This window comes from Lissotriton vulgaris, chromosome 4_1, assembly GCF_964263255.1.
Source record: "Lissotriton vulgaris chromosome 4_1, aLisVul1.2, whole genome shotgun sequence".
Lineage (NCBI taxonomy): Eukaryota > Metazoa > Chordata > Amphibia > Caudata > Salamandridae > Lissotriton > Lissotriton vulgaris.
The window spans coordinates 477,914,149-477,938,670 of record NC_141691.1 but is presented as its reverse complement, the minus strand read 5'-3'; positions in this window follow the sequence as shown (position 1 = coordinate 477,938,670).

Sequence of the window (24,522 nt, the reverse complement as noted above, 5' to 3'; positions counted from 1 at the left end):
AATGGCTTCAGTCTGCTTCACACGGTCAGCCAGCTTGGGGTGGTCTCTTCGAAGGAGGCCCAGCCCTAGTGCCACATGCGCAATGTCCTGCTGAAGGGCACCCCTAGTGTCCGTGAAGGTTTTAAGTATTTGAGCGACCTGCTGTTGCATCATCCCCTCAGGTTGTGGTTCTACAGCATCCTGCTTCCGTTGTTCCGCTACTTCTTCCTCTGGGGGCGCTCCCTCCTGTTTCCCTCATGGTTTCTCCATAATTTGCAGCGCTTCAAGCCACCAACAGCACCTTAGTCTCCTGGAATTGCATCACTCTGCCCGAGCAGGTCGCAGGCGCCGGACAACACCCGCTGCAAGGGGGGCCCCACTCACCAGTGCCTGCAGTAGTCTGCTCGCCGTACAATCGTCAACTGCGCAGGGGAACCTTCCGCCACCTCCTGGCAGCTCCCTGCTCAACTGCTCACTCAGCAACCTCCCTTTACTTCCTGCATCCCAGTTGCAGTGGGTTTCACCTCCAGAATTCCACTCCGCTCCCCCAAGTACATGGTGTAGGAAGATCTTTATTCAGAGGCTAGTGCTCCTCAACAAGGGCCCGTTCGATAGTGTCACTCAGCTCTTGGTCTGAAAGCGCAGTTCAATAATCTATCCAGTCATCCACAGTGCGCCCGTAGTTGGTGCCTCACCTTATGCGGCAGCCCTTGAGATCTGCCCTGCTCGCCTCTAGGGAATTACTTTCACTTGCCCCCAGTAGCAATGTCCAATGGCCGCGACGCAACCAGGACGGCAGCCAGGTCCCTCCACAGCGCTCCCAGCAATCCGGGCCCTTAGGGAGAGACGCACCGGTCCACGCTCAGCAGTGCCGTCACGGGCCGCACCACCGCCCGCTCGCCTCCCCTCTGACCTCCATATGCTCATGGGCCCCTCCACTGCTAGGCCAGTCCTCATTGCTGTTTCATCTCTGCTGTCGCCGCCCGGCTAGCCCTCCAGAGCCCCTCTGCTAGCAGATGGTGTCGTTGCTAAATGCACTCAGCATGTCTTGGCTGCCCTAGTCGCCGTCAGGGGTGTACTCTAGTTTACCCCCAGTCGCGGGCCTGCTGCTCGTCGGAGCTCCCAAAATGGCGTCTGAGTCCGCGGGCCACTCCCCCAGCAAAGTTCACAGAAATAGGCCTCAGGCAAGAGAGGCCGTTCAGTTCCCCAGGGGCCTCCGCTTACCGGGACCGCCGCCAGCCATATTTCCGCCTGCTCTCCTCTCTGCCGCCGCACTGTCGGGCGCCCCCGGGGCCAGATCAGCATCCACGTCTCGTGGCTCCACGGCCTCTTCTCCGCCTGCACTTTGGGGGTCCTGCCGGAGACAGAACCGGATGCCCCTGGTCTTGCTCAGCTAAACCCCCTCGATCCCCAGGGCCGCCTTCCAAGTCTTTCCTCCGGGTTCACATCGGACTCTGGGCGGCCGCCATCAGCGCCATCTTGTGAGCTCTCAGGCCAGGCTCGTCGTTTCTCTCAACCCCCGGTCGTCGCCGGGGATCCAGTCTTGCCTGATACCGCCGTTGGCAGCTCTCAGCGCCTGCAAGTGCGATCTCAGGTGCTCTGATGATTATCACCGGCTCCCAAAGCAGGATAATCGGCTGGGTCGGCGCGGAGCTCCTGGCTCACACGTCCATCCTCATCTGCTCCTTAGGCAAGCCCCCTTGGCATAGCACTCATGTTCTTACCTTGGTCATGGGTAACGGGTGGTGGTGTGGGACGACATGCAGTGCTCTCTGATGCTGTCAAGGGACGTGAGCTACTCTTGGGCGTTTGGCACACACATGTGCCTAGAGCCACTCGGCATGGATCTTCTGTACGAGCCGCCATCTTTGTTTTCTTTAGTGTTTCCCTTCTTTGCCGGTCACTGCAGAAGCTACAACATTTGACTTTGCACCGAGATTGTGAAGTGGCAAATTATTTGCGAACAGTTAAGGATGGTGCTCAGTGTTTGGTCACTGGAATGTGGAGGTAGCTGGTTAAAGTTTTTACTGTGTGCTCCAACAATGACTTCTGAGGGCTGTCGGAAAACACCGCTTTTAGCCTGACAGGTTCACTACCTGAAGCGGTGTCAATTAGTTCAACGTGCACAAACAATTTTGCAAAATGAGGGCATCTACGAAGTTTTGCAACATTACTACTTCTTTATGGCTGTTGGGCATGTGGACTGTCCTGTGCTTCAGGTGAGAGGTCGCACACCAAAGTTTTTTTCTTTTATGTATTTGTGCCGCATCTGGTCATTTGGTGTGCTTTCAAATGTTTTTTGCCATATTGAACATTTTGTGCTTATTAAGTTATAAGCCTTATTGTTGCCTAATGGTATGCTTACTTTATGCTGTATTGTCCAGGATTTGCCATTTTATTGCTGAGTGTGCAGTTATGTATTATGTATGGATGGACTGAGCGTGTCAGCTGCATGTGAGATGCAGATTATATGAGCAGCTCATAGTTGTCATATTTCCCCTCATAAAATAAGCACATTTGGAAAATTGTTGATGTTTTCTTGCGTTGTCTATGAGGGGGTAAGTCACCCATTTTATATAGGTGTTGGTTGCTGTATTGAGATGCGTGTATTAAGTCACTTATTTTCTAGGTTGTACAGTTGGGATGACTTGTTTAATAAGTTTGACTGCACGTGTTTAAGTCACTCAGGTCTACCACTATTTTGTGGTTATGGGATGATTGTAAGTAAATCGCTCTCTGTTGGTGTTGTGTCGGAGATGGCTGTTAATCACATATACACATATATATATATTCCTCACAAATGTTCCCGTCGCAGAGGGAACGCTCCCTGTTGGTGCCCGCGTTCGAGACCGGGAACGAGTCTCCTTTCAATTCGGAAACAAAAACTTACGCGGCACACTTCTTGGCAGTAGATATTTTCTTTTATTTCAGGTCAAATCGCAAAAACTCCTACGCGTTTCGAACAAATGTTCTTGGCCACGGCAGTGTTCTACGTTAGTCCCTTTTCAATTTCCACATTTTATACTCGATCTCATTACATTTGTAGAACAATGCATTGTGGGCCATGTAGTTGTCATATATTTTACATGTCATTTTGTTTAATTTGTCTGGGTAATGGTGGGGTCGCATATCATTAAGTGGTGCACTGTTAAACGTTTACTCTTAAGTAGAATATATTACGTGTTTCACTGAATAACAAAAATTATATTAGTGTATTTTAACATACTGGTGCCTTCCACTAAACGATGTCACTTTTGTTCCTCGGGCTGAGTGCCCTTTTCCCCCACTTTTTTACCCTTAAGTTGTTATGTGTAATCGACCTTGTTCTACTTTTTACTGCAATTATTGCTAGAATTGCCTTCTGAACCAAACTGTACACGATACAATATTAATAAAGTTTTTCATTGTCATTTCTACAAATGGACATGCATCTCCTCATCTGCATTCAATCCCAAAGGATATTTTGTTTTGAACTTAATTATCAATTTAGACTCCAGTCTTCTTAGTTTGAGTAGTCTATCTCCCCCTCGTTCTTGTTTGGGGATTGTTGCAAGGCCTAGATACTTTATATCTTGCCAAGTTTTTCCTTCATGAGTTCTAATATGTTTGGCCATGGCGTATGCATTGTCCAGATTTTGAATTGCCCGGATATGTTCTAGTATCCTCTTTTTTAATGGACACTTTGTGCTGCCTATGTATTTTTTCCCACAGTAACATTTCAACATATAGACTACAAATGTTGTCTCACACGTTATTTTGGTCTTGATCACAAAGTCCTTGCCTGAGGGATCTTTTAATGTAGTTGTATTTTGTCCAATTTTACATGCTTTGTCATGCATTTTGTGAATCCATAACTTCTTTTTTGAAGCCAATCTGCACATTTCTTTGTTGTTGAAAAATGACTTTGCACCAGATGGTCTGAAAGATTTGGCGCTCTTCGATATGAGATTAGTGGTCCAGTTCCAATTTCAGTTCCTATGCCTGGGTCTTTTTTAAGTACATGCCAGTATTTCGTTAATATTTTCTGAATTTTGTAACTTTGTTTTGTGTAGGTTTCGATCATTCGAGGTTGTTCTTCTTTTCCATGCTTATTTTGCATGTGCTTTTCATTGTCTATTGTACTGTCATCTTGGATTTCCTTATTCAATGTTTCTATTCTTGATTTCAATCTTGCTTTTTGTTCCCCCTGAATGATATCAATGTGTTTGTATCCACGTTCTGTAAAACGATCTTTTGTATCTTTGAATTTCTTTTCCATTTCTTCATTTGTTGAGCAGTTTCTTCTCATACGGAGAAATTCTCCGTATGGTATGCTCTTTTTTAGTTTGTGGGGATGAAAGCTTGATCCATGGAGGATGCTGTTTGTTGCGGTCTGATTCCTGTGTGTGGTTGTCTCTATTTTATTGTTCTGTATAAAGACCTTTATGTCCAAAAATTCGATTTCTTTGGGACTGATATTGTATGTAAATTGTAATCCATCTTCGTTGTTGTTAAGGATATTGAAGAAGGTCTCAAATTCTGTTGATGTTCCTTTCCATAGAAGAAACAGATCATCTATGAAGCGCACCCATAGTGCTACCTTGGCCATATGTTGGTCGTTTTCCTCTCTCCAAGCTATGCTCCTCTCCCACCACCCCATCATGAGGTTAGCATAGCTAGGAGAGAAGGAAACTCCCATGGCAGTTCCACACTTTTGCTGGTACATTTTATGATTGAAAAGGAATACATTGTTATATAGACACATCCTGATCATGTCAATTATGATTTTTGAATGTTCTCTCTCTGTGATTGACCTTTGTTTCAGGAAGAATTCGATGGCACTGATTCCCTTTTCATGGCTTATGGAGGTGTAGAGAGACACCACATCTATCGTTACTAAGAGATAGGATGGATGCCAATCTGTGTTCATTAACAATTTCAAAAAATCCCCGGTGTCCTTGATGTAGGATGTTAATGTTGGCACTATGGGGGCAATAAAATGGTCTACATAATTTGCAACGTTTTCGTATAATCTGCCACAACTTGAAATTATAGGCCTACCGGGGGGTCTGTTGAGTGTTTTATGCACTTTTGGTAAAAAGTACATGGTCGGTGTGACCGGATTTTCCACCATTAGATATTTCTTTTCATTTTCCGTGATTAAACCTTTCTGTAGCCAATGAATCAAATGTATTTCCAGCTCCGTTATGAATTCAGGAATAGGGTTCTTTGTTAGTAATTCATAGTTCTTTTTTTCATTCAATTGGCGAAGGGCTTCATCGATATAATGCTGTTTGTCCATTACAATGATGTTTCCACCCTTATCCGCAGGTTTTATTTCGATCATGGTGTTGTTTTTTAAAGATTCGATTGCTGCTCGTTCTTTTTCTGTTAGATTTTCTTTCATGTTTGAGTGAATGTTGTTTTTCATTTCCTCTATGTCACTCATTACCAAATCATAAAATTGGTCAATTTTGTTGCCAGGATGTCGAATTGATTCAGAAAAAGGGGGTGGTGATGGACAGAGCATCTGAATTAAGCAGAATACTCGTACCCAGTCAACAGATCAGGGCTTGATCCATCACCGTTTTTTAGCTCACTGCACCATCCCAGCTCAGAACCTGGCTACATGCAAATTAGTCTGTCCCTGGCCCAGTGCATCATGGGAACAGGGCAGACCAAACTACCAAGCCAATTCTTTTACTGGAAAGGAAACAAGCTTCCGGGGACTGGTTTCTGGCATTACAGCCGTCTTCGACCCGGCTTGCTTGAATCCTGATGGTGCAGTGAGCAAGGGACTCATGTCTGAGCATACCCTACCACGCTTATGGTGGACAAAACGATTCAGAAAAAGGGGGGGGATGATGGACAGAGTATCTGAATTAAGCAGAACACTCGTACCCAGTCAACAGATCAGGGCTTGATCCATCACCGTTTTTTAGCTCACTACACCATCCCAGCTCAGAACCTGGCTACATGCAAATTAGTCTGTCCCTGGCCCAGTGCATCATGGGATGTAGAATTGGATAGAATTTCGACTTTGCTTTAAAGGTAGTTTTTATGTGTTTATCAGTTGTAATTTCCATTTGATTCAAAATTTGGGTGTCTGTTATTTGAGAACCTGTCACTTCATTTGCAAGTTCATAGGCGATGCGTATATGTGGTACATCTTCAATGTTGTATATATCACAGCCTGATTCACTGACTTGATCTTGGATAAGTTGTGATATTGGTTGTTCCATCTCTCCTGTACCTACATTTGTCTGATTTCCTCGCGATATTTCTCGGTTTTCCATTGAATCAGAGTTTGTTGTTTTTTTGGCAAAGAACTTTTTTAACTTAAGTTTTCTTATATATTTATGGAGGTCTATCTTTGTATCGACTTGCTCATGGTGGATTTCCGGACAAAATGAAAGACCTTTATTTAATAGTTTGATTTCTTCCTTGGAAAGATTATATCTTGACAAGTTTATCACCAGGTTTGGTGTTCCTTTTTGTTTTGTAATTAGCTTTTCCCTGGTCTGGATCTCAAATTGTATCGCCCTCCTTTGTCGATTCCCTCGTCTTGTTTTGCGTTTTGTTTTCCTGAGTATTGGGAGCCTCTTCCTCTCGCTCTTTGTCTCCGATATCCTCGTCCACTCGGATTGTAACATGGTGTCTGCTGCTCGTGATAGAGCAGCTCCATCTCCTCTAAAAGAGAAAACCTACGTATACCAGCCGCTCTTTGTTCACCCTCGCTGAAATCAGACTCAGATCCACTAGTTTATATATCTATAAATTCACTGAAAAGAGCATAGGTTTCAGGGGTGTTATAGTTAACTGGACATTTCACTTGTACAAAACCATTGAAATTCCTCTGTTAAAGTTAGTTCTACTAACTATAACTCGAGCGCCCGCAATCCACTGCTGATGTCACATATTACATCATTCATGACATGGTCAGTGACATCACTAATGACATCTCAAATGACATCACTGATGACATCACTGATTACATCACTGATGACATCACCCAGTGAATGTGGTATGGGTCGATATTTAAATATATATTATATATATATGGCAATCTGCATTGAAGAGTGAGTGGAAGAATAAGTGACTGGATGAAGGATTTATTAGCAGTGTGTTTGACTGTTTAAGTGACTAATTTAAAGTGTTTCACTAAATATATGGGATAGTGATTAAACTGTGTGAATATCTGTATCACTCTGTCTTTTGTTGTGTAAACTACTGCATAAGTTGGTTAGTAGCTATGTAAACAGTCTATATTAGTTATTGATTAGTTAAGTGAGTATTTGTATGGGAGAGTACATGTGTGTGTGTGTTTGGGTGGAAGGTGTGTGACTATCCACAGATGTGTAAATAGTTGATTTAGTATGTATATGAGGTTAAGACTGCATGTCGAAACAGATGTTTGGGTGAGTGATTGTCTTTATGTCTGTAGTGATGAGTAATTATATTTGTCAATAATACATGTCCAACAAAGTAGAAATATAAAAGGCAGTGTATTTGACAGTTGTTCTATATAAATAAGTATACATGAGACTCAGTGATTGTAAGAGTGACTGTATAGATAACTGTATACTTGTAACAGTGATTTTTTAACACACTAAGTAGGAGTTACTATATTATATAAATAAATGAAGTGGTTGTATTATTGTGTAGCTGAGTAAATGTAAGTATGATCAATTGCTTGCATAAGTGAGTAGGATGACTGTATACATGAATAGGATGTATGCTGGTGTGCAATGTTGAAATAAGTGTATAAGTATATTTGATAGTGTTCTATTGATCTGTCAGCATGTATGAGTGAATTTGTAGGTAAGTGTTTCGATGTGTGTGTAGATCTAGGAATCAGTGAGTGGTTTTTTAGAAACTTGTATTGGTGTGTCAATGGTTTCAAATATGGTACTTTGTATTTTATACTGAGTGATTAAAGGTTATACTAGTGTGTGATAAGGTGTATCAGATTGTCACGTGGATGATGTCACTGACCATGTCATGAATGATGTAATATGTGACATCATCAGCAGTGGATTGCGGGAGCGCGAGTTATAGTTAGTACAACTAACTATAACGGAGGAATTTCAATGGTTTTGATCGAGTGAAATGTCCAGCTAACTATAACACAGCTGAAACATATGTTTTTTTCAGTGAATTTCAAAGGTTTTTTAACTGACAATTTTTAAATATAATACATTTTATATTTACTTTTTTGATACTGATTTTCTACATTTTTTAAACTATTTATTTGTACATATTTTATTTTTTCATTACATTATATGTTTTTAATATATATGGGAAAAATATGTTTTTAAAAATATTGAAACTAATGTTTATTTGTTTTATATTTTTTGTTATATATTTATATTATTTACTTAGCTTTTTTTCCCAATTGTTTTTCTGGAATCGCGCACCCAAGGCGTACCTTTCTTGATCACTGCGCGGAACCTAGCTGCCATTTTTGAATTATTGTCTAGGATCCGAGTAGGATGTGCGATGGGTGCGTATTTTCCTATGTGACCGGTACGCGACTCCAGGTGCATACATGACACATACGTATTACTTTACACGACACTCGCTTGCACGTGGCGTCAAACGTGTTCGACGCGGTGTAAGCATGACCACGGTGAAATTTTTTAATGTATAAAATGATATATATATGTATTTAATATACATATTAGGGCAAGACATTATCTAAGCTAATCATGAAAATAATATACTTTTAATAAACCTATTAGTTTTGAATGCAATTTTGCGAAGTCGCGTGGGGTGCGTGCTGCCTGTGCGGGGACCCCATGTGACCTGGAAAAAAAAGATTTGATTGGTTCATAACATTTCCTTTTGTAACTATTGAAGGATACCACCCATTTCAATCATCCTTCTTAGACCTTCTTTTGAGGAACATCTGAGAGCTAAGGAGAACTTTTTTTTGCTGATTTTCCTAGTTGCTATTGATTTCCAGCTCATGACAATGACTTGTGGACAGCAGCCACCATCAGACTCAGAACACTCTTCTGATGATGGGTTTGTTCCAGAACCTCCACGCCCAGAAAGATACACCTCTGTGGTGTGGACATTTTTTTCATTTCCTGAAGGACAGAAAAATAGTCAACGCGACTAAAGTCACCTGTAAAATCTGCCAAAGGGTCCTGTTGAGAGGTGATGCAACAAAGAAGGACTCTTGCGGGACCGCAAGCATGATGAAGCACCTCAAAACTGCACCCTGGGAACCTGGCGAGAGAAGAATGCAAAAGACTACGTGACAACCCTCTCCCAGCAGTGGCAAGCACATCTGCGGCATCGTCATCTCCTGGGGTCACACGTCCAGAATTCGGACAAGTTAAAATTAGTTGCATTAAATGCAACAAACTGCTTTGTTATGGAGAGCAGTCCATTGACCTTATCTGCAGAGTGTAGAAAAACCACGGGTGTTAAACTTTTTTTTCCCTGAAGTTCATTGTTTTGTTCCTCCAGTTCTCTTTTTTCTTTTTAAAAAAAAAAACCTAAAAATCAGAAAATCGTTCCAAAAACTACAAAAATATGATAGTGTGTGAAAGTTTGGTTGAATGTATGCGTAGTGCATAATTGACTGAAAGAATGCATTAGAAGTGTATGGTGAATGTAGAAGTGCAGAACTATAAGGAAGTGCTGCAGCATGACACTGTAACCTCTTTAGCTGCAGTGTGCTGTGGTACTTCCGAATCACAGGGATGCAACATATGTCCATAAATATGTTGCAAGTCTATGCTTCCCTGTGCACTGCTGCTTAAACTGCAGCCATGCGTCGACACAGCTACCTTTGCACCATGGTGCAAGGATATCTATGGCATGTGGAGTTTGTTTTTGTGCAGGAAGACACACCTTCCTCCGCAAAAACAATCAGTGAAGGCATTTTTCTTCTTCAATATATGTTACAAAAAGTGACATATTGTTGGCACAGGATGCTTCTAAATTTTCCCCATAAGTGCTTAGGTATTGGCAGACTGTTAAAATAAGACCATATTGCTAATTCATTGTTTGAAAAATTACATACATGAGAGTGACAGGAGGTAAGCACAGTTATCTCTCCAAAGATGCTCAAAGAAGAATGATTGCGGTCCTTCAATAGGTACAATGGGAAATGTTATGAACCAATCAAAACTTTTTTTTTCAGGTCACATGGAATCCTATGACAGAGGGATTCCAAAACTACATAGGTATAAACTAGGTATTTTGAAAACTGTATTAATACTTTGTAGCTTCTTGCAGGTCTGCATACTTAGTATATAAAGAAACTGACTTGTACTAGGGTTAGTGGCTAGGCCAATCCTTAACTATATGACTAATAAGTAGGCTAATTTCAGTAGTGCAAACAGAGACCAACATAAATTTATAAGTACTTCGGTTTTGGCAAAGTGATAGGACATGTTTATAGAGTGATGAAGGGAAGGGATGGGGCCTTATGTGACATATGCAAACACTCTCTGTGACGTGTTTTAAGTTGAGGAATTTAGGGGCATATTATCAAAAACAGGAGATAAAATTATTGCCACTTTATCGGACTGAAAACTGCAGATAAAGCGGCAATAATGGGCTTGATAATATGCTCTATGGAATTCCAATCGAAGCCCATGTTAGAGGTTTTTCTGTTCAACATTTAGTTGTTCTTCCTAGTTTCCAAAGTCCATAATATCTTCTTGAGCTTGATGCATTGCTGTTTCCACCTCATTCGTTGCGATTGCGATTGCTGCTTCATTTTCAACAATTGGTTGTTCTAGTGGATCTTGACTCAGTGGAGCAGAACTTTGTCTTGAGAACGGTCTCTAGCAATCTCAGCTGCAATAATAGCTTCTTCATCAATTTAATCGTTCAACATTTTCACATAATTTGCAAAAACAGTACATTCTATGGTATCTTTACAAGCATTGAAGGATTCTTCATAGCTCTGAAAATCTCCAAGTAATTCCAATTCTGAACGCCACGGTTTCAACAGTTGTAAAAGTGCTAATTAGTAAAATTCCCTTTTATCAGTTGTGTCACAACTCGGTTTTCTGGGATCAATCAAATTTCTTTTCCTTTGTTTCACCAAACATCCTTCGGAACCAATCACTGAATATTTTCCATCATTGATGTTTTCTGTAGTATTCCGTTTAAAAGTGTAGTTTTGCGGCACTTCATAGACATGTGTTCTCAAGATGATGACTTCTATTTGGCTAATATGTGTCCAACATATCTGTTTTCACAATATCTATACTTTCATTATCTTTTTCTGCTAAATATTAGATTTCCTGAACAGATTTAAGTACTCGATTTCGCGTTGCATCAAGACCTAGACTCACCCAAATGATTCTAGATTTTGAGTATAAACTTGCAGATGATAGCCAATCTGAGTATTCATATGCTCCAATTTCTCGATGGGATAACATCTTCAAACTGAAACTATATAATTTCTTACTTAGACTCTACCCGTGCGAAATCTCTTCCCACGTTTCTTTCTTCTTTTCTGATTTTGTAATGTAGTAGGTTACATATCGAGCAACAGCAATGGAATTATCCGCAACGTACTGAATATCCATATTAGCATTCCACATTGAGAGAATAACCGGATTGTAATCATTTATGTATTTTGATTCTTCACTTCTTCTCAAATTGCATGTATTTTTTGGAGACTTTCTAGTGATGGTATGTCTCATAGCTGACAAAAACTGTTTACTCTTCCTTTGGACTTACAGGACGTGGAAATCCAAAACGACATTTGTATAAAACTTTTCTTAGACTTGTACTTTCGTCAACAGTATTTTCCACATTGATGGCTTTGGAATCATAAGACTTGTTGTCTTAAGTTGCTTTTTTCTGTTCTTTTGGGTATAGCACATGTGGCATATTCTTCAATAAAAGACAAAACAGTATCATCAGAATTTCCAAATTCGGGGGCATCCTTGATTCATATCAGCATATGTATATGAGGAGCACCTCTAGCTTGATACTCCTTTCTCCAAAAGAAAGCCACAACTTCTCCAAGAGTAAGATTCTTTTTATTGCAGATAAAAGACATCATAGCTTCAAATCTATGATTGAAATACCTGCAGACATTAACAGTATCAAAAGAGCACAATTCTCCAAGTGTCTTGTATTCAATATTTTTTATATTCAAATTTGCCTCTTGAAGAAATTCACTTAAATCATCCCAAGCGTATTCAGCACAGCTTAGGGTAAGAAACCAAGTAGGAGTTCCTAAGTTCCTTAGCATGCATTTAAGTTCTCCATGACGACGGTACTAATACTCATTAGTACCACGCTGACATGCCATCAAATTTATCAGCTGAGATTCTAAATGATAGTCTCTCTTTCATGTACTTTATCCATACATTTCTTTGCAGAAACATTTTGACGATGTACTCCCGTTTTCAAAATGTGGTTGACAGCATATGAAAGTCTAGACAAGTCACTCTCATACAAAAGCTAAAATATATATGGGACACATTTTCAAAATCTTGGATCTTCTGCACACAATCTTGTTGTCCGATATTCAGATGCAGGAATCTGCACAGGTCGTTCATCATATCGTCCACCTTTTCCAGTTGGAAAGAGCTGCGGAGAAGAACGAGCTTCCAAACTGTTCTCCCATACACTCATGGGAGTACCCTTTGCTTCCTTCATTTGACACCTACTTACTTACTTTTGAAGCGGAAGGCATCACTCACGCTGTAGCCTATCAGCCCAGCAGCGCACCGGCCTCCCAGCCCACCTCTCGCCGCACCCGCTTCGCGGGTGCCGCTTCGCTGGTGGGCGCTGGTAGAGGCAACATCTTCAAGGACCAACGCAGGACGCCGGCGGCAAGGCGGTAAGGGGCGCGAGGAACCAGCGGGGCTGCGAGTGTGCGGGGACTTCATTTCCCAGAAGTCCCTGCAAGACCAAGGAAGAGCTTCCGGTCCGCTCTCCCTGCTGGCCCGCCCCCCGCCCATCAAAGCCAGTTAAAAGCCCTCCTCTTCCTCTACCCTGTGGGACACCTACTTACTTACTTTTGAAGCGGAAGGCATCACTCACGCTGTAGCCTATCAGCCCAGCAGCGCACCGGCCTCCCAGCCCACCTCTCGCCGCACCCGCTTCGCGGGTGCCGCTTCGCGGGTGCCGCTTCGCTGGTGGGCGCTGGTAGAGGCAACATCTTCAAGGACCAACGCAGGACGCCGGCGGCAAGGCGGTAAGGGGCGCGAGGAACCAGCGGGGCTGCGAGTGTGCGGGGACTTCATTTCCCAGAAGTCCCTGCAAGACCAAGGAAGAGCTTCCGGTCCGCTCTCCCTGCTGGCCCGCCCCCCGCCCATCAAAGCCAGTTAAAAGCCCTCCTCTTCCTCTACCCTGTGGGACACCTACTTACTTACTTTTGAAGCGGAAGGCATCACTCACGCTGTAGCCTATCAGCCCAGCAGCGCACCGGCCTCCCAGCCCACCTCTCGCCGCACCCGCTTCGCGGGTGCCGCTTCGCTGGTGGGCGCTGGTAGAGGCAACATCTTCAAGGACCAACGCAGGACGCCGGCGGCAAGGCGGTAAGGGGCGCGAGGAACCAGCGGGGCTGCGAGTGTGCGGGGACTTCATTTCCCAGAAGTCCCTGCAAGACCAAGGAAGAGCTTCCGGTCCGCTCTCCCTGCTGGCCCGCCCCCCGCCCATCAAAGCCAGTTAAAAGCCCTCCTCTTCCTCTACCCTGTGGGACACCTACTTACTTACTTTTGAAGCGGAAGGCATCACTCACGCTGTAGCCTATCAGCCCAGCAGCGCACCGGCCTCCCAGCCCACCTCTCGCCGCACCCGCTTCGCGGGTGCCGCTTCGCTGGTGGGCGCTGGTAGAGGCAACATCTTCAAGGACCAACGCAGGACGCCGGCGGCAAGGCGGTAAGGGGCGCGAGGAACCAGCGGGGCTGCGAGTGTGCGGGGACTTCATTTCCCAGAAGTCCCTGCAAGACCAAGGAAGAGCTTCCGGTCCGCTCTCCCTGCTGGCCCGCCCCCTGCCCTTTACGCCCCCTACTTAATAACATCTTACTCCCGCAGCGCGGGACGCAGCACGGGCGAAGACTGGGCAAAGACAGGGCCGTCTGAGGCCGTTCGAGGACGGCAGAGGACGGCCCCGGCCCTGTCACCCTGTACTTTACTTCGTTCCCGCAGGCCCCCACGACTTCTGACGTACATCACTGAGAATCACGATGCGTCCCAAAACTAGAAGCACGTCTAAGAAAGCTACACTGGTGACACAAGTGACCGGTCCTATAGACCTTTTCATATCCAGGGTAAACGACACCATTGATAAGAGTATTATCCTACTGGAGAAAAGAGTCTCCTTGGACCTCATGCAGGCCAAACGATCCTCGCTCGGCTCACTTGCCACCGCAAATTCCCCTGCTCACCAGGTTGCTAATAATTGCTCTTTACCACTGCCACTAACTATCGTTCCTACGATGACTGTTCCAAATTCTGTAGATTTATCCGTAACCCAAACAGACCCTGATCAATCATATGTCGACCTTGAAGCAACCCCAGACTTAGAAGCCTGCCAATCACCGACTGAAAAATTAGACCAGAGTGCCATTAGTAATCCCTTACTACCTGATCCAGTAACGACCTTAGAACTAACAAAAACAAGGAAAAACACCTCCACCCTCCCTAAGGCTATGCCAATTATCAAGGAAAAACCTAAAACAAAAACAAAGAATCATAATCTGATCACGCCCACCCCAAACTCCTCGGCAGGTATCCCCTGTTGGGTGGAAAACATGGTCATGGACCTAAAATCAGACCTCGAAGCTAATATTACAGCACAGATCAAACCCCTAATATCAAAGTTGGACAGACTTACGTCACTAATCAATACGAAATGCAGTTGTAAGGCAAGCGGGAATGGTCCCGCTCCAACGCACGGGGCAAAGGAAATACTCCCAAAAAAACCATCTAGTCTCAAACAAATAACAGGTATAACAAACAAGCCTCACACTTCACCAACCAGAAAAGCGGCAGTAACACAACCCCTAGCTAAAAAAGGGAGTAATCTAGATGCCCCCCAAGACATTCCGGTCGCGGTAGATCTCCCCCCTGCTACACAAATAGGTCCAGCAGGTCAAACTAAAACAAACAACCGACAAACAAAAGGAAATACCACCATTCCAGCAGAGACCCCCTCCCTAGAAAAACCACCAGAACTGAAGACCAAGCAGTCTCGGCCCAAAATAATCAATTTACCCCCGGAAGCTTCTCCCTTCGTGGTGGTGTTAACAGCTGTTCCCCCACTGAAGGAGGGTGTAAGAGAAACTTTCGCGGAGCTGAGGAACAAATGCGCCCAGTGGCTCCAACTCCACAAACCCTTACCCGCTCACATCAGGGGTGATATCTTCTCCGCACGCAGAGGAGATTGGGTTGGCAGAAGCACGAAGGCAATAGCGGGAGATGTCATCAGCATCAAATTTAGGGAGATAGGGGCATCAAATTATATCTGCAATTCACCCAACAGAGGACCAGCCACCCAAATAAATCCCCTTCCCTTGTCCTATTTCCTACCCCCATCTTCAAGGCAAAATTTTCCCTCTCCCGTACTCCCATCAAACACTGGGCCTATAAATTCCTCTGAATACAATATGTATCAATACCAGCAGCACCCACACTTGCCACGATTCCCACAAATTCCACAACAATCAGTTTTCCAGTGGCAACCACCCGCCCAACTTCCTCAACCTATACACCTTGCTACCCAACCACCTGCTCATCCTCCTCAATACCCATATCATACCACCCAACAGTGGTGGCAACCCCAGCAATCCACGCAACACAACACTCACCTATGGCAGCAGCCGCGGCAAGGACGGTTTCCCACATTCAACCCACTAGGCCTTAATCACCAAGGCAGAGATAGGGACGAATGGAGTGGACAGGAACACTGGAGAAAGTACAGTGACCCCACACGTTGGGATAGCTGGAATGGCATACAATTAGCAAACAGGTATAGCGCCTTGGAGTGCGTCGATTGACTACCACAACCACAAGAACACTCCCAAATCCACACAGACCTATCGGAACCCACGGTCTCCCTATTAGTCCCTCCAGACCCAGAGATTCCTCCAGCCCCAGAGATCTTTAACGAATCAAAAAGAGTAAAAAGCTCAAGGGACAGTCCAACAATCCTGAGCCTGATCTCGTGGAACATCGCTGGACTAAGGACAAAAATAGAGGATGGGACAATCATGCACCACATGCATAATCACCAAATAATATGCATACAGGAGACATGGTCATTACAAGAACATCACCTGCAGGGGTACAAAACGTACTCCTCTCTCGCGCAGTCGGGACACACAGGTAGACCAAAGGGAGGTCTGTGCATCTATGTAGCCAACACTATCCAAAACGCTAAAATAAAGGTTATAGAACTGGCATCTAATTTGCAGATCCTTGGTCTTTTCCTCCAGAAAAAAGAGTCAATGGTTATCATTAATTTTTATAACAATCTGGATGAACTGGACTTTGAGGGAGTCCTGGCCCACCTCCATGAAAAATTAACTACTCTCAGAATGAAACAAGGAGAAAGAGGCCCGGCCGCAATAATATGGGCAGGGGACTTCAATCTTCACGCCTGTACCCAACCAAAAAGAAAATGTCCTGGCATGGTGACAGAAGATGGCCTCTCACTCACCCATTTCTTGCATAACAAAATGGGTAGACAAATGAATGATCTCCTATCCGACCTGGATCTCCAGATAGTAAACACTCTGGACTATGAGGATAACTCACTTGCACCTACTTATATAGGAAGAGGCTACAAAACCACGGTAGACTTCATAATTATATCAACATCCTTACAACTAAGAATAAAAAACTTTGAAGTCAAACCGAATCCTCAAAGTGACCATGCAATATTAACCTTGGAAGTCTCACTAAACTATCAACAATGTTCTCCAGTAATAATAGCCAATGCATTGACCCAGGAAAATATCAATATGGATAAAGTAAACGGGTACTCAATAAAATGGGGAAGGATAAACCCAGAGGAACTCACCAAAGAGTTAATAAGATCAGTCTATCCCCAAATCAAAATTTGTTTGGACATAGCAACTAAGGACGTGGAGCTTCTAAATAACTTTGCCCAAATTATGGACAAACTAAAGGTTTTACTCACAAAAACACAAAAATCCGGTCCAGCCCGGCCCAAAGGCTGGTTCAACCAAGAGTGCACTAAGGCTCATACAAAATTGAAGCTAGCCTTAAACAAAAACGAAAGGGATCCCCGCACAATAGCCACCCTCAGAAGTGAATATCACAAAATTAGGAAAAAGAGGAAAGAGGAACTGAAGCAAGCGCTGTGGCATGAACTCCACACCAGTGCCCAAGAAAAAAACTCTCAAGCCTTCTGGAGAATTATAAGAACTCCTTTCTTGGCAGACGACACTTGCCCAAAAATCGAAGCTGCTATAGACGCTGCAACTTGGGTATCCCACTTTACCAGCATCTTCCAAAAACCAACCTCTGATCAAGAGACGGAAGAGGAGGAAAAAACATTCCTACCATACCCTATAGACATAAATTTTGAAATCTCTGAGATTCTTGTGGCATTGAACTCAACCAAAAAAGGAAAAGCTCCAGGGCCGGACGGAGTCCCGGCAGACTTTTTTAAACACCAAACAGAACTTTGGGCACCGATTTTAACAAGGGTCTGCACCGCTACGGCAAAATTAGGAATTCTGGAGTCATGGACAAGGTCCATCATGGTGCCGATATTTAAAAAAGGTAACCGTATGGACCCTGCCTGCTATCGCCCAATTTCTTTGCTGGACTCACTGGGAAAAATAGCAGGAAGAGTGATTTTAGAAAGACTTCAGGACTGGGCGGAAGAGAGAGGCATCCTATCCGACCTTCAATTTGGATTTAGAAAAGGACTAGGTACTGTGGAACAAGCCCTAAATTTATCGATAATCTTTGGAAAATATGTGCATGCAAAGAAAGCAAAACTCTACATGACCTACGTAGATTTGTCCGCGGCTTTCGACTGCGTCTCCCACACAAAATTGTGGTCCCTTTTAGCACAGATGGGGGTAGATCCATCACTCCTGAACTTTTTAAGGGAACTCTATTCCAATCCATCCGCAAGAGTCCGCTACGGGACAAAGGGGGAACTGACGGCGTCTTTTAGAGTAGAGCGTGGGGTCAGACAAGGATGTGTCTTGGCACCCTTCCTTTTCTCCCTCTATACCAACAACTTGGAGGTCGAGCTCCTGAAGGGTGCCCGCGATCTTCCACTGGCCAAACATCGCCCGATCCCCGCTCTACTCTACGCGGACGACGCCGTCCTCCTTGCACAAACCCCCCGTGAACTCCAAAGGTCCCTTAATAGATATTCGCAGTTCATGAGAACCCTTGACCTTCATATAAACGTAAAAAAGACTTTCGTGATGAAGGCTGGGGTTGGGAGGAAACAGCAAAACTCCATCTACCTTGGCAGCCAAAAAATAGACTCTACAAATGAATACTGCTATCTGGGAGTCATGATAGATAATAAACTCTCCTGGAAACCAGCAGTAGAAGCCAGAAAACATTGTTTTAAAAGAGCATTAGCCGCATTGGTGTCGTTTACACAAAAACTAGGAAAACGTCCGCCCAGGGAATTGATAACCATATACAAAGCTAAATGTCAATCTACAGCTTTATATGGAGCAGGACTATGGGGCCATACGGATGTCACCTCTCTGCAAATTGCAGAAAACAAGTTTTTCAGATTCCTCTTATCCGCCCCCAAAAGTTCCTCGACTTACGCCTGCCACTTAGAATTGGGGGCACCATATATCGAAGATCTTGCCAAAATTCAACCACTCCTCCTTTGGCGACGTATCTGGGCGTCAGATAAAAACGACATTACAAAAACAATACTGGCGGATGCAATGTCTCTGGACTACGTTTTAAAAATTAAATGGCTGGCCTATATCCGGACCTTTCTCTCTGACCTTGGAATAGAAAAATATTATTCAAACCCTGAAAAAATTGGAGAACTCTCAAAAAATAATTTAAAAAAACGAGCCTTGGACCATCTGGGTAATCTAAGACTACAAATAGAAGCTGGGAAACAGTCGGTGCAGCACGCAATAATGGTTCAATCTACCCTTTTAATGCAGCCCTATTTAAACCTTGACATTGGTACCTTCGAACGATTTCTCCTGATAAGATTCAGACTGAACATATTTCACAAACTGGTAGCTTTCCCAACGCCAAACGTTTGGGACCCAAATCCACTTCCATGTCCATGCGATGGGATATCAGGTCAAACCACCCTTCATACTGTTCTGTTCTGCAAATTTTATCAGGAACACCGCAAACTTTGGTTACTAACTCTTTTAAAATCTTGGGGTCTTAGACAATGCCGAGTAGCCATGTTGAGCTTGCAGCTTCTGGATACCGAAGCCACATGTTACCATGTTCTTAACTTTCTGAAATGTATATATGGACACAGGAAAAACCTTTAATTATAATAGTACTGTATAAATTACCGAAACTCCTTTTTGCTGTTTTTAAGTAATCTGTAATTATATTTCACTGAAGATTTTTTATCTGTAATGCTTTTATGGATCTTTAAAATCCGAATAAAGTTTATTATTATTATTATCATTTGAATAATTCAATAGTATTCCCCATCACTTCTTTCGAATGAAGTGGATGTATACTATAATGTTCATAGATTTCTTCTCTTTTCGACATGTCCACTTTTTCAATTTGACCACTTGACATTTCAGTGTCATCTCCTAAAAGTATTTCTTCTTCTCCCACATACACATTTTATAGTACCCATTGTTTTTTATCAGATACAATGTTGCCTTTTGCACTTTCCTAACATCTACTCATTCTTGCCAGATTTTCTTAATCCTAGTAGGAACACCATTAACTAGAATAACTAATGGTTCACTTTATACATTCTCTACACCAATAGTTTCAATATTTTTCTTTAAATCTAGAGGTAAATATACAACTCTACCTTTTAATCCTCTCTGTAAATCTGTAGGAGGCAATTTACCTGTTTTAGACTCCATACGAACAATAGCCTGAAATGGGTGCACACATTGAATCAGTATAGACGCATACGTATTTAAATCTATCAGTTCTGGAAGAATAGTTACCAACTCTAGATTATTATGGACAGCTCTAGCGGGCATTTTATTCTCATCTAATTTGTTATAACAATATTTGCAAATACGCTGATCAGAACTCAAATCAAACAATTCTCTACCAACAAATAAGTTGCAAATTCCTTCAACTTATCATTATTTTTTCTTTCACTTTTTAAATACAGATCAACACTCCTAGTCTGATTTTTATAGTGAGTTCGCCTGCAACAAATACAATAATAATTTGGCCTTTAACCTGAAATCACCTTAAACTTTGTATTTTTTCCTCAACATTTTTTGTAGTAGTATGTTGCACATTCTCTTTAACATTTTATTCTATTAATATCTCAGTTTCTGCACTCTCTTGTTCAGGACAAAAGTAACAAAAATCAATTTCATCACAAATCTTCTTCACATCTGATACTGACCCACTGAAAGAGCACTGTTCAACTCATTTAATTTTAGTGCTGGACTTTTTGCATTATACAATCGTCTGACTAACTTCTGCATTTGAGAATGATGTACTGCTAACATCCTGAAATTATGAAAAACACTAGGACATACTTTTCTAGAAAGACAAGCCAGAGAATGACCTTGCAAACCAGTATTTTCTCTCACTCTGAAAGGGTCTAGTCCTTGCAACATCTTAATCTTTTGTTTAACACTTTTTTTAGTATACTCTTGTAAGAAATTGTGTAAAATATCAATAGATTCCTGTCGTACACTACAAATACTACTGCAATCCCAAGTAAACAGTGGGGCTTTGGGACGTCTCCCTAGAACTTCATCAGCTAACACTTCTACTTTTCTTGGAACCATCTTCTCTTCCTCAATTGGACAACCATTTCTAACCTCATAAACTCGACCACTGGTATCAACTGCATGCAATAAATCATTGGTCTGAAAATAACTCTCTTCATTAAAGAAAGACTGAGCTTGAACTGCTGCCATTCACCCCAAAAAAATTCGTTCTGTTAATTACTCTTTTCTTCTTACTTTTGGCCTTCATAAAATGGATTGGTTTATCTAGTGATCGAATTCTGATTACTAAAATGAACAATTTCCTTTTTAATTCAAAAGCTTTTTGAACAATGGATTCAATATGCTTCTTTTTATAAAATAGTGGTATTTTTTATATCTTTAAGCAAGTTAAATACAACTCTATTATAAAAAATCTTTTTCCTGATTTCTTTATACTGATTTTGCCTTCTTTTACCATTCATTGTATCTTTTGAATGTTATTTTCCATTTACTCCTTTCTTTTTACTCATAGTCTTTTTTGTGGTCGAAGCATTGTTTCTACTTTGTACAATCTGCACACTATTTCTAGGCTTTGAAAGTTTAAGGAATTCTTTTGTTGTCTTACCGGAAGACTTTCTTTTTACCCACATGATGTTGGTCATCCAATACTTGTTCTGCAGTTTTGTTCAAATAATTGTCCTTTTGCTGTCCTTTTCTCTTTCTTGATTTTTCAGGCATAACTTTATTTTAATGATGATAAATAATATCTGTAAAAAATAATTATGAATACATTTATTTTAATAAACGTATAAATTATACTTTTCTATTACTATACAAACACATCACACGTGTTAAGGCCTAGCTCACTGTAGAAGTAGTTGAGTAGCAAAACAATCATTAGAGTACTACAAGGAGAGTGCCTGGGTGAATTTATAAGTGGTTCAGTTTTGGCGCAGTGAATGAATTAGTACATAGTGCTTAATGGGTCACTAAAACAGTGCAAGGACAGTTAAAGAATGTTTGCCGGAGTGTATGGATACTGCTTGGGGAAATGAAGGTGTGTAAGATAAGTGTGTAGGTGATTAAAGGACTGCATGCATATTTGATAAAGATTTGTAGCAGTCCATGTGCTAAAGCCTGGAGCACTGCATGAGTACTTGTGTGCTGATTAAATGATTATAGTACTGCAAGGAGAATTGCTGGGTGAATTTATAAGCGGTTGGGTTTTGGCAGAGGGAATACATTAGTACATGGTGCTGAATGGGTCAATATAGGATTGCAAGGGTAGTGACAGGGTGTTCCCTGGAGTTTAAGGAGACTCACTGGGGAATTAAAGGCCTCAAACACAAGGGAGTAGATGGTTAGAGAACTAAATGCAAGTGGATAGGAGTTTGAAGCAGTCTATGTGGTAAGGCGCTAAATCACTGAATGAGTATTTGGGTACTAACTGAATGATGAGAGTACTGCAAAGAGAAAGACTGGGTGCATTTATAAATGGTTAAGTTTTCGCACAGTGAATGGATTAGTTCATGGTGCTGAATGGGTCACTAGGAGTGCAAGGGGAGTAACAGGGTGTTTGCAGGAGTGTATGGATACTGACTGGGTAATTCAAGGTGCGAAAGACAAGTGTATAGGTGTTTAGAGGACTGCATGCATAGTGGATAGGCGTTTGAAGCACTGCATGTTGTAAGGCATGAGTCTCACAATGATTGCCTAAATGCAGACAGACTCACAGTGTGATTCTAGACAAGCAACATTATTTCTTGGACTTTACCAAAAAACATACACTAGTCTGGAAGGGGTAAGGTGAGTGCACACATTCTACATATTTCAGAAGTACACTAGTGTGAAAGCCCGACTCATTTTGTAAATGAATAAACAAAGACTGGCTTCTAATACTACTAAAACTTGACAACATGACAGGTTTTAAAGCAGTTATCTGTCTGCAAAGACTAGAAGTAACCAAATGCTTCTCTCACAATGGTTACTCAAATGCACAAAGACTCACAGTGTGATTCTAGACAAGCAACACCATTCCTTGCACTTTACCAGCACACATACACTAGTCTGGAAGGGGTAAGGTGGCTGCACACATTCTACATATTTCAGAACTACTTTTTAGTGTGAAAGCCTGACTCATTTTGCAAATGCATAAGCAATGACTGACTTCTAATTCTACTAAAACTTGAGAACAGAATAGGTTTTTAAGAAGTTATGTGTCACAAAAGACATGAATAAAACAAATACTTCTCTCACAATGGTTGCCCAAATACACACAGGTTGACAGTATGATTCTAGGCAAGCAAGACTACTCCCTGGACTTTAGTAGGATAAACACATAAGTCTTATTAAAAACAAAGGCACCACATATAACCCCCTCACAAATTGATAACTCACCTTTCAAATTGATTTGTAGATTAAGAAGTATGTCACTCACACACCAGATATTCTTATACAGAATGTCTGTACTGTACTGCTCTTAGCAAAACCAAAAAATGGCAAACTTTCCTTCTCATTCTGCACACATATACATGTAAATATCAAATCACATTGCTTCCCACAGTAATTCAAAAGATAACCTACATTTCTATTGGTTACACATTTCAACCCTTTCCAATTGACATCACTTTGAACCCTACCCCCAATCTGCTTACTGCCTGTTCCCATAGTAACAGTTCATAGAACACTCAACTGAACACACAGGTCACAAGTTCAGCACACAATGTTGCTAATCCAAACAGCAAGTGTGCTTGACTTTTCAAAATATCAGCTTATCCTATGTAATGTTCCTTTCAAACAGTTTTTGTTAACCAATAAGAAACATGCTTTTAAAAAACAAATATATGCACCCTAATTTTCAGTCTATAATGTTCTTAACCAGTCAATCATTTCTTTTCTTTTTTTCAAAACTGCATCTTAACCACCATTTTAGAAAAACCTTAGTTGTCAAACTGCCATTTCATATACAGACACCTTCGGAGTGCATCCAGACCTCCCTTCAAGATGCTTGTGTGGATTGTGGGACACAGCTATATTTTCTGGAGCTAAAGGTATGCAGAACACAGAGCTATTGACAGAGACCTAGCTTTGCAAAAAGTAGAAATTTAATGGATTGGACAGAGAGGATTAAAGTGTCACCAATTGATGCCATTGGTTAAATCTTTTTTGCATCTCCAACACCCTGACCTCATAATTGTGCTATGTGGTGGCAATGACCTAGGCACTTTGACTGGAGAAGGTCTGGAAAACGCTTATGAAGGACACCTTTGGAGAAATGATGTCACTTTTCCTGCAAACTGTCTTTGTGTATTCTAACATATGCCAAAGACAGAAATGGAACTGGTCCAATCAATTTTGTCCACAGATTGAGAAAGCTAGGAAACATGTCAATAAAGCTGTTTCTGCCTATCTCAGAGACTATAGGATGGGGCCCATTTACCACAACAATCTGCTTTTTGATATGGACGGCATCTATAGGACGGATGGTGTACATTTTACAGATGAGGGTAACAGAGTCTTCCTCAACAACTTTGGACTCTGAATCGGTACTTACTTGTAGGTACCAAAATCTCCCAATAAACACAACGGCTCTTTATAGAGCCACCCAAGATCTAAACACATAAGCTTGATATATATCTGAAAAATATTTTTTTTTTTTGCTTGGAGTCACGCACCCCACACGTTAGGAGTCACGCACCCAACGCGTGCACACCAGGGG